General features: G+C 38.4%; 1 long non-coding RNA gene across 1 annotated transcript; it reads right to left on the bottom strand.

The window, feature by feature from the left end:
- Window positions 1-239: 239 nt before the first annotated feature.
- On the bottom strand, window positions 240-12,209 carry LOC146767498 (uncharacterized). Its single transcript, XR_014954603.1, has 4 exons — window positions 10,579-12,209; window positions 5,606-5,736; window positions 5,313-5,392; window positions 240-948 (listed from the first exon to the last, which is right to left on the bottom strand). It is a non-coding gene; the product is annotated as an uncharacterized LOC146767498 (long non-coding RNA).
- Window positions 12,210-12,302: the final 93 nt, after the last annotated feature.

Raw genomic sequence — 12,302 nt, 5'->3', positions numbered from 1 at the left:
TTTCTGAGGCACAAAACCCTTTTAAGGATGTTATTTCTTCATCTGGTAAGACCCACTATGCCTGAACATACACCACACGCTGCAGCATCTGGCCTTTTAAGCATTAAAAGCTTCTAAAACTTCTCAGAGGCTAAAGTCATTATGAGGTGTATTTTTAAATTAATCCAATAAATTAAGCAAGAGCTTATTAAATTCAAGTTACATTTATGGTTTTTTTTTTTCTGTTCCATAGCTATGAAAGAAAGAAGAAAACACTGCTTTTGTTCCCTGTTCATTAACTGTTGCACTGCAGTTATTTCGATGGTGAGTATGTAGCTTAATCTTTTATCAGATTTGCTTTTCTAGACATTAATTTGAGAGTCTATTATTATTATTATTTTTAATAACTTTTGTTTTCTTTTTTTTGAAGAATAGTACAAAAGGAATATATTCTTTGAATATTTTATAATTTTACTTATGTATTTACATTTTCTGCATGCAGAAAATAATATACAAAATAAAAGGTCTTAGCTGAGAGGAATGTATATTGCTTGGTGATCTGTTTTGGTGTTACATCTCAGTCTCTGATCCTGGCTCCATTTAGGTGATGTGGTACCAGATCTCAGTTTAGAAGGCAATTTGCATCTGGAAGCTGAAGAAAGCTTTTTCTTCAAGTTCATAATCTTATTTCTGCCTCCACCAGAGGAATTTGTGAAATTTCTGGAAGTACCAAGACCAAAATTCAGCTTCAAGCTGGAGAATTTTGCAGTTACATGATGGAGTGTCAGACAGTGGGGGGATGCAGGAAAATTCCTTTACCAAGATACAGCACACAGGTCACCCCAGCTGGTGTTTCTCTCTAATCCTCAGGCCACAGTCTCTGTGGAAATACTCTGGTAGAGAATTTGAAATATGGTTCTATTCCAACTTTATGACCAGCAGGCTGATGATTCCTCCTCTTTCCAGGCCCTATAAACAGGAGACAAAATGTAGGTCTTTATAAGTAAAGAGGAGTGACATCAAGTTTCCATGATAAAAAACAAGAGATACTTCAAACATCCCAGTGTGAAAAGTCCTAAGGCAGAGGAGAGTCCTTGCCAGAGGCATGAGGTGGAATAAGAAGCACATTTATGATGAATTTGAAGCACAGCCAGGATAAATTGCCTTTGAAACCCATTAAAACCTTTACAAATATGGACACTTCCATGAAGTTGGTCAAGTTTCCTCAGCCTCCAGGAAACCCTCTGGAAATGATACCCAACTTCCATGGGCTTATGGGCACTGATAGTAAGAAAACTGTCCTGAAAGAAGTATTTAAATGCCTCTCAGTGGCTTTTCTTTAAATGCAGAATCCCTGACAGCCCTGTGACTGTGAGCAGCACTGGCCCATGAGCCATGAGATGACAACATCCCATCCTTCACCCCAAATCTAGCACTTTTCTCCCTCTGCTGAGGGACTGTTATTCCAAAGCAGAGATTTCTGTTTTGCAGGGGTGACTCACAGCCTAGTGTAAGGCTATAAATATTCATTCCAAAAATGCCAGAATCTGTCTGTCTCTGCAGCCTGTTTCAAATTAAAGCCTGCTGCTTATATTGAAGGAGAGTCTGGGATGGTGGGTAATGAAAGCTAAACAGGAACAGATCTGAGCAGCCACTCTGACATTCTGACACAGAAACATGGAACTGAGATGCTTCACCTTAAACACATCTTAGGAATCTTTCATGTAAAAAGCCATGTGCTAAAGCATGTGCTAAAATATAGTGTTATGAGCTGCCAGTGCATGAATTGAGGGCTAGGAAGCTATTTTTTATTAAGTATGACAAGCAAAAAGGACAGATACTGAGTTAATAATCAGTTCCAAGATTAAACACACCTCTCTTTCTTAGCTTCACAGTGGATGGCATGCCCATGTTTTATAAATTCCCGCTGTCTAGATTTCAGGAGGAGTGTATTTTTTCAAAATTTTCACCCTTGTCTGTTCTGAGTAACTTAAGGGGAAAACAAAACCTATTCTACTTCAAAAAGCAATTAATTCAAAAAGCAATAGCTATAGGTAGACTTTCTGTGTGACTCTTTCAAAAATGGAAATAATACCTACATTGTTTAGCTAGGTCTATGTATTCTGTGAATACTATGAAGGTGACAGTGTTTTTCTTGTTGCTCAAGACACACTCTCAATGCCTTGTTTTCCCTGGATCAGCATGAAATTTTCAGAAATCAGGATTTGGGAGCCTACATGATTATTAAAAACTGAGCATACCTAGGCAAAGAAAAGTGTCACAATGGTTCAGTGAGCAGCAATTTAAATTAAAGTGCTTAGTAGCATCAGGTGCCTCTCGAGAAAGACAGAGGAATCCTCTCAGCTCCACTTGGAAACCTCAGACTCCCTGCAAAGTCTTCAGTGGCCCAGCCATTAAGTAGACAACCAAATTTGGCACTTTCTCTTTTATCTTTAGGAATTTCAACTAACTGCTGAGAAAAGTCCTATAAAACACCAGTGTCCTATTTGCCAACTCCTCTTAGATGGGCAGAGTGTCACTCAATTGGAATGAAACCTCTTTTTAGGCAGCAGAGCTGTGTGACAGCTTTACAAAATTTAGTAGCAGGATCCAAACTTGAAATGCCTGAATCCAGGAATCTCTGTGTGGGAGCAATGTGTGGGCTGGGTGATTACTACATGCAGTGTCTCCTGGAAATACCCTCAGAGGGGGTTAGAGAGCTTTTCAGATCACCCTGAAGTAGATTCTGATATTCATTCAGTCTGAAGAGTTTCTCTTGTCAGTGGGTAAGCCAGCCAGGGCCTTGATAACATTGTGGAAATATCAGCTTCAGCATCATGTGATATTTCCTACACTTCCTGAGGTGTTTTCTCAGGCTGTTAGATGGGATATGAGAAGTTGTTAATGAACAAAACTTCATTGCCTTCAGGAATAAGGCTCTGTTAGAGTCCTGAGAAGAAGAAAAATGGAATTTTTATTCTCAATTATACTTCCATCCATATGGGTGGATTTATGGAAACAATGGTTCTCAAAGTTCATAAGACCAGAACTTAACTCCAATGGCTTCAGCTAAAAATCCACCTTATGCCAGGTAAACCTCGGTGTGATAAAATGTGGGAAAAAAGTTCCTTCTAATCCAGGAAGTTCTGTGGTTCTACTGTCCAGTCCTCCACTGTCCCTGCAAATTCCAGTGATAAAAAGTTAACCAGAAACACTTCTACTGCAATATTGCAAAAACCAGACACCAGCCAAATTAATTTCCTTTGTCATTTGAACAGTGTTTTGCTTGCAGTAACAGATTTCATAGAATTTCTCTTTGAAATGCTGTTCAAAGCATCACAGGACTGTGTGAGATGTCATCCATGGTATTTTATCTTTGCATGTGATAAGGTACATCTCAGGCTGCTGCATCATGTCCCTGTGTGGGTTGTATTTTATAGCATTTTATCACACCATTCAGCGTGTGTGTTTTGAGGTCATTTATGTAGAAATTTCATCCAACACAAAGCTTGGCCTTTTAGCAGCAGGTAAAACTCTTCAGGGGAAATATTGCAGAGAGGAAACTTGAACACATGTGAAAGTACAGGAATACAACAGAGCACAAATGAGGGAGGAACCTGAGCCCACCACTAACCCTTCTGCTGCTGAAAGCATTTATTTCACAGATTTGTCTATTGGAAAGATGAAGGAAAAAAATGTTCCTTGGTTGTTTTTCCAGTATAGAATCATTAAGGTTGGAAAAGACCACCAAGATCATCAAATAGATGAGCTATATCCTGGTAGGATCTGATTAGGGATCATTTTGGTAACTGGCAGCCTAAATAACTTCTAGTCACCTCTCAAGATTCATTAAAAAAAAAAAAAAAGTCCTTTTCTTTGTTCCTACTGCTCAGGGATTTGCTCTTCCACCATAAGAAAGGTCTAGACAGCTTTACTTTTCCTCTGCAAGCCCCAGCTGCCATCGCCCCAGAAGGCCAATTTAACACTCAGTATACAAAGCATTTTCTCATCCCTGTTCTGCCCAGTTCCCAGTGGGGAAAAAGCCATAAAAGAAGCATTTCAGAATCAATAGAGAAAAATGTTCACATTTTTATTCTTTGATTTTCTTGATAATCTTTTCCCTCTGAAGCACAACATCTCCAGGCAGCATCTGGCAACAGAGCTGCAGAGAATTCAGCTGAGGGAAGAAGAGTTTCCCTTCTGGAAATCAGTCCAGAGGTGTCTGCTCTTCATCCCTGGATACATCTCAGGGCAGCAAAACAAGCAGGTGAGCAAGATTGGAAGCCATTTTCAGATCCCTTCAAACCCAAACTATTCCATGAATCTGTGGTAAAGATAAGGATTGAGGGAGAGAGAATAATTTATATTAAAGATTAGCACTTTTACTGAAATGTGATCAGTTATGTTCTTACGAATGCTCCAAATAAGATGTGTTGTACAGGTGAAATTCTATATAAACATAGAAGTGAACTTCTGTAGAGTTAAAAAAAATAATAAAAATAATTATGAAGTAGTTCATGAAACACTCAGTAAATGTCTTCTTACATTTTTATGGAATGTTACATATAAATTAGAGAAAGTATTCAAACCAGAGGTTTAATAAATATATGATTAAGATCATAAGAATGGTTCCCAGGAAATTCTCTTGAAAGATATAATGAATTACTCTGTTATATTGCACAGGATATTAATGAAGTTTTATTCCTCAGACATTATATTTGCATGAAGATTCACAGAAATCTTATAAAAAAGTCAAACAAGCATAAAGAAGTAATTACAGCCACAAAATAAAGACATGAAAGTCACTTTTTCATACGTAAAACATGTCCTTTAAGAGTATACTTCTTAAACTCATATATAAATACTAAACCTGGATTTTCAAAGAGCTTTTGAAAACACTTCTCTTCAAAAGAAACTTCGTTATTTCTTTAGGATAAAAGGAATAAGAACAGATAAAAAGTTGTCCTATGGATTAACAAGTGATTAATGAATTGGGGGAAAAGGTAGGAAATAATTAAAACTTTTACAAAGAAGGGAAGTTGCCAGCATATGTAACATAGAGAAGATACAGAGAGTGAGCTGAGAAATGTTACTGATTATTCAAATTTACCCAAAGAAGTAAAGAGAGACTTGGCTATAACAGCAGCTGAAGGAGGTTGTACATCTCAGTGACAGGAAAATAAAAAATACATTAGATGTTGATAGGAACATTGGAGAAACATCTCAGAATCACTTGAGATAACTCTGAGAAAATATTAATAAGCAGAAGTAAGCCAAAAAGCAAAATGATGCTGAGTTATTTGGAGTGAAATGGAAAATCAAAGAGGAAATACCTTAAAGCCACTGTGTAGCTTCTACGAGTGGTCACATCTTGAGTACTACCCCTGCTTACATCAAAAACCATGAAGCAAAACTGAAAAAGGTGTGAAAAGAAAAGAAGCAAATGGTCAAATGCAGCAGTGTCTGTGTGAGAAATCAGATTGAGTTACAGAATTCCAAAGGGAGCAATTGAATTTCTATCTAACAAATACAGCACGTCCATCTTGGTCCATTAACTGACTTACATCCATCAGGTAAGTGTTGAACTTAGATGAAAATAAGAACAAACTGCTTTTCAAATTGATACCTGAGAACTTCCCTGCTCCTCTGCATCAGTGACCCTCATCACTGCTCATTTTTGCAGTTGCAAAACTCCAATCCTCAATGGAAATTTCTGCATCAGTTCCATGGTCAAATTTGTGGCTGTTTTATTCTTACCTGGAGAACAAAACCCAAACAGCTTTTAAGTATTTAACACAAGTTATAGATCCAGCATCTGGCCTTTATGAAGCGACTTCTGCCCTCCACACAATATTACTAAAAAAAATAAACCAAAAAAACCAGGATCACCTCACAAAAAATCTCAGCTCACCACTGTTAGGCTGAGATTCCTAGGCTTAGGAATCTCAGCCTAAACCTGGAGAAAGCAGAAGGAAGGGCTAATTGCTCAGCTGATGGAAAACGAGGCTCAAGGCTACAATTATTTAAACAGTGATGCCTGCTGGCCATGCCTTCAGCTACTGAGCAGAGCTGCTTCCCTCCCCTGCAGCAAGTGAACTTGCAAGGACTTATATATTGTGTACAAAAATGGGTTTTTTCATTCCAAATCCAGTGGCAGCTACGTATCTGATGAAAGAGAAATCTTGCAAAGGCAGTAGAACATCTTTTTGTTATGAGAAACAAATCCAAGAGTGATGTTTCAGTCGTTTGGATTATTCTCCAACAAAGAGTTTTGGTAGGTTTTCCTGTGTAGTGAGATTTAACCATCCTTTAATCATCCTTGAGGAACTTCCTTGGATTCACTCCAGTATGTTTGTGTCTCTCTTGTACTGGGAAGCCCAGTATGGACACAGAAATTCAGGTGCACCTCCCCAGTGCTGAGTAGAGGGGAAGAATTCCTGCCCATCACCTGCTGGGAATGCTCTGTCTTAAGTGCATGCATCAATTTTTAAAAGGGTTTTTTGTTATTTTTCAAGACACTTATGAATATAGAATTTATTACCAGTTATGGTTTATCTAGATGCACATCAACAACAAAAAGCACAGTTTTCTTCAAAAGAAAGCTTCTTGTCAAATGTCTGTGCTGCCAAGAAACACCACCTAGACCTGAAAATCTATTCTAAATTTTTTTCTTAATTTGTTACTTCTCCTTCCCCCATTCTCTTCCCAGTGACCTTAACATATTTATGAAAAGTGTATCTTTTCAGAAATTCAAAAGCACAATTCTCCTTCTTTGGAAGGAAAGGAAGGAAGATAAATAGCACAGCACTCAATGTGACAATGGGAACAGTATGAAATGAAAGTAGAGTCGACATGCTAACATCTGATTTACAAACCTGAATCAAAATTACATACAGAAACAAAAGGCTGGAAATTTTGTATTTTCATATGCTGTCATCTGTGTTTATTTTGTGTTCTGGTACCACCTCAGGATTTTCACTGTGGAGTGTGTAAATGCCTAATGTACACAAAATAGCTTGGATGACAAAGTCCATAAATTCTCTTTACTTTTCTAATTACAATCAGTGATTCAATGTCTGTTGAGAGGCAAAGGGCAAGTAATTCTGTATCTAATTTAAAGATAGAGAAGGTAAATGTGCTATCATGATCATCTAGACTGACCTTTCTGTATTGACTGAATCATTTCTCCCAGTGAGAGAATACTGTAATGATTCCAAAGACTTGAGGTTAAATGAGAAAAGATTATCTCAAAGGCCTGGATTCTATCTGAATCTGTCAAAAAGTTATCTAGTACAAACCACACAAATTACAAACAGGGGAATTCAGTCATTTGGAAACAAATGCCTAGGCTACATGAGAAAAAATCATCCAAGAAGTAAATATTTTTCTAGATGACAAAACTTTAAAGTCTAAAATGAGGTGAAGGGCATCCCTGAAAAATGGATTTTTAGACAGATTTTTAAAAATTAATATTTAGGTTTTGTCCTCTGTATCCATGGCAGGGTAATTGATTATCCCCTTCCACTGACTGGAACAGGATAATGAATTCCCAAGTGTATTGACTCCTAAGAAAAGCTGGATGGAAAGGTTCTCCAGGATAATTTGGACATTAAAAGAAAACCTTCCCATGATCATTTGCTGACTCCACACTGGTGAACTCCAAAGCTGATCACATCATCAGCCAGCAGGTGATACCACATCCATGTGAGGGGAAACAGTCAATGTATGAGCTTAAAAATTCAGGGAACAAGCAGCTCTCTAATAAATACATGCAGCCAGCTGAGCAATAAAAGCTGCAAGGAAAGAAGCATCCAAAGAACAGTTTGGGTTTCCTTCAATAAATAAGAGAATGGGAGAGTGGAATGACTGGAAAGGGACTGCATCACTTGCCATGACTCTGGAACAGCCAGATCAGATTAAAGATACTGTTAGACAAACAAATATTTTGAATTACCAGAAAATACATATATATTTATTTATATTTTTACCATGTTCCATGGTTCTTTTGCTAAATACATGTTATTCTTAAGTAAGTCTTCAAGCTGGATAATTAATATGAGATTTCTTAAATTTTAAGAGTTGAAGCATAGTGCAGCAGGAATTATAGGGTAATGTGCAGAGATGCCTTAAAATTGACCCCAAGCTTTATCTGGAGGCGTTTCTTCATTTGCACTTTAGCCTTTAGTCCATGGGATTTTTTTCTATTTTTTTTTTATATTTCGTACTGCATGAAACTTAAATAGCAATGAAAATATTAGGGAAGCCTGAAGTGAAACAGTGGGTTTGTGTATAATCAATTCCACTGAACACCTGTGAACTGTTGAGTTTCACTGGGTTACAGCTGGGGCTGTGCTTGAAGAGAGGGAGAAACGTGTGTGAGGAGCTCTTAACTGATTTATTTGGAATGAATTTACAGTGCACTAAGGCTGGTTTTAGCCATGCCCTCTGGTCCCATCTCCCACTATCACAGAAGCAGATTAGACCAGGCTGGGCAGCAGAATGAAGCACTTGGAGCAACCTGGGATAGTGGGTGTCCCTGCCCAGAGCAGGGGTTGGAACAAGGTGGTTTTTGAGGTCCCTTCCCACCCAAACCATTTTGTGATTCTGCTTCTCCTCTGAGCTGGACAGCATTTGCATGGCTGAGGTCATACAATCTAGTTCTGGGCTCCTCAGCACAAGAAAAAAATTGACTTCCTTTTGCAAACATTATTATATATAATCTTAGCACTGGAGTAACTGTGTGGAAAAATCAGTGCTACACAAAATGTGAGCTTTAATAATGATCTCAAGGCTTGCTGATCTGAATGGAGCACTAAGAAAATGCCTGCCAGAGGCTTTCAGTGCAGGATCTGTGTCCAAACCTGCAGGCAATTCACAAAGCAAGAAAGAAAGGACCATCCTGAGAGAACACACCTATTGTGACCACACATCACAGCTTTCAAAAGCCAAACCTCTCCTGTTCCTCAGACAAAAATCCGAGTGCCAATATGATGAAATAAGAGCTATTGGAGTGCAGCAGGAAAGTGCATTTTGTCTCACCATTTAACTCCTTGTGCTCACAACCATGAGAGATTTCATAATGAGCTGATTGCCAATTATCCCATGGCACATAGAGATGGATTTTCTGAAATAGGCAGACCTTGTGAGACATTTAGGGAGAAAACTGGCATGCAGTTTGCTGCAGTTTCAGTTTCTAAAATCATCTGAGGTCTGAGGCAGTGTATGCAGAGCAAAACAGCACAGTGTCTTTCAAGTATAGGAACATTGTCAAAATCTGCCAGTTTTAAAGTGAAAAGTAAAGTGATCCTCTGGCAACTAGATGAAGATCTAACATAGATTGAATTTAAATACAAGTGGGAGATAATAGTTATTCCTACTTTTGTTCAGAAATAAATTAAATCCTCACTTTGTCTTTGATTGTTCCTTCTGATTTGCTGCACTTTTCCCACTTTCTCTAACATTTTAACAGCCATTCAATTAGATTCCACCCTGTACTGAGATGAAATAGACACAGAACATGTTCTGATTATGTTCCCAAGCTCAATCATCATGGGTTAAAATTATCCATTTTTAGAATTACATGCCATCTTAATCAGGAACTTGATCTTGACAGATTTTGAGCAAGCCAATCTAGAGGCAATTGGCTGTGTCTTAAACCATGCATGTTCCTAGAAATTCACTTATCCAGAAGAAAATCTGGCCTCTCAGGAGGCAGGGTCATTAGAGCACATCCTTTTTGAGGAGTGAAGGAAAAGCAAGGAGGGACAAAGTAGTAAGGAGGTATTTTTAAATCTTAAAACTGCAAATATTGAGTATGAAACATTTTAACTGAGTGCAGTGCACTCTGTACATTTGCACATGATGACTTCTTAGATGAGCTCTGCCCTTTCTCCACATAGCAAGGCTTTCCACAGACAAATAAAAACCACATTCATATTATGGAATAGAATGGCAAAATTTCTATTTATTTTGTCAGGAAGAGGAGAAAAAGGTAGCTTTGCATTTGGAGATGCATATTGATAATAGAGACAGATTAAAGTAAGAAATTAAACTACACTTCAGTGAACTAATTTAATCCAGGTAAACATGACTGACGGAGCTCACCCCAGTTCAGGGTGGCTCCATGTGGTGGAAAAATCTCTCCTCCAACCCGTGCTTTGAAAAAAGGCTCAGCAGTCTCTTGTTGTCCAGTCTCAAGGCAGTTTATTGCAAGTTATCTAAAAGATTTTCTTCTGGGGCTGCTGTGGTTTGCTCAGAGCTCAGGCAGAGGCACACACACACCCTGACATCCTCTCTGACCCCGACTGCTTCTTCTCTCCCCGCCCAGGGCTGCTGTTACCTTTTATATGGTACATTAGGTGTTACATGTTTACAGTTTTTCCCCAATGCCTATTACCTATATTAAATGGTGTTTTTCTACTCTAAACCAATCCATAAGTGCCAACTTCGCCAAGAACATGGAGGTAAGGAAGAAGAAAGAGGGATGACAGGATTGGCCCAAATCCCTGCATCTTAAAACTTCTGACCACTATGTACAAAACAGAAACCCCCCTGTACAGGTGTTAAACCCCGCCCTGTACAACACTAAAAAATTCTTACCTCTATTTTGTGACTACTTCTACTATAATATCTAAATTTTTGTGACTTCTTGTTCTTCCTGCAAGGTTGGTAAATCGTTCCATGTTTCAAATCCAAAATCTCAGCTGTTTCCAGCTGCCTGCCAGGGTCTCAAATGCTTCTGACCTGGATCCAGAACATCCAGAAATGACTGAGGGATATTTTGAGGTCCGACACATGACCCTTGTCAGAGCCTCTCATGTCTTTTTCATACCGGGCACCAGTTCCATTTCCAAACCCAGCTCTGGCTTTAAGAGAATCCTGATGGAAACATCTTGGCTTGCTTTTCTCCCAGGATGCAGGGCACATTCATGGCATTTCTTCACACTCAAAGGAATTGAATTGAACTTTATCCCAATGGGAAGGGATTTAGTTATTACTGAAATAGATTAGTGCATAGGAGGGACTATTTGAAGAAAAAAACCACATATTTTACAATGAAAGTAACAGATAGTGACATTAACTGCTAAGCTCTGTTCTGCCTATTAAAAGTGGAATGAGGCATCTTAACAGATGATTTTGTAACAATACACATGGGATGTTTTTGGTGGTGGTTTTATTTCAGGATCTGGTTGGTCTCATTTGGTTTGAACCTTTGTACTGGGTAACAAGATATCCCCAATCAGATGATCAGACCCACCACCACAAAATTTTATCAGTTGCCAATAACTAACACTTGAAAAAATATAGAAATTATTCTTAACTGCAATTCTGTCTCTCTCTCTGATCTCCAAGTTCTTTTCTCTCATCCTTTATTTTGAATAAAAGGTCTTTAGAGACATGATTAATTGAGTATTAAAGGAAAGGATTGTATTTAATAATCCAGGGAATCTTTCTCAATCCCACATTCCTTCTTTGGTGGTGCACAGCAATGTTTTCAGCTTTATTTTATCAACCTTTTGAGAAGTAGCAAATTTTAGTATTAATATGACCATAAGATTTTCCCTCTGCCTAGTCATCTACAGCATGAAAAAGCCAGATATCAAAGAGTAGAGGAATATGCAGGGTAACTAATGTAAAAAATCTGGTTTTGGTAGGATTATAATGATCTCCTAAATTCTCTGTGCCCATGGTTTTTTTCAGGCCTTGACCAAAATCTCATACTGGTCAAATGTAGTGGTCAGAAAGACTGGACTTTAAATAGTAACCTTGACTTTAAAATATCAAGAGTTTCCACTGAAAGGAATGGAGCTCCCATCAGCCTAATGCAGTTTGCTTCACTTTTCAGCAGAAGCTGTTAGAAAGATTTCAATGAAAGTCTTGCATTTAAAATACCATGAAACCCTTAAAGAGAACAAAACACCCACCAAAACCAAACATGCAAAAAATTGTCTTGGTTCGACAAGACAGGAATCTGCGAAGGAGGGCTAAAGCCTCCTGTGCAATGGAGAAGGTAAACCCCCTCCCTCTGAATTACTAGGAGTTTTAAATCAAAAGGCTCTCAGGCAAAGATATGGGAATGGGAGTAACAATTCTTTACTAGGAGAAAACTAGACAACAATTTAAAAAGGCAAATGCAATCGGTACAAACAAAACCAGTGAAAAAGTCCAGAACCTGAGGAGTCGAGGTGCCAGTAGCAGTCCTGCTGGGATTATTGCTCCCCTTGCAGTGATTGATGAATTGCAGCTGAAGTGGTGATCTTTAGAAGGGTATAGTTTTCCTCTGAAGATCTGGTGGCAGTGGGGCCGGTCTTCCTCTGCGCCGG

This window comes from Lonchura striata, chromosome 4 (genome assembly GCF_050655825.1).
Source record: "Lonchura striata isolate lonStrDom1 chromosome 4, ASM5065582v1, whole genome shotgun sequence".
Lineage (NCBI taxonomy): Eukaryota > Metazoa > Chordata > Aves > Passeriformes > Estrildidae > Lonchura > Lonchura striata.
Note: the sequence above shows the minus strand (reverse complement) of the source record. Positions and strands in the feature narration are given on the sequence as shown.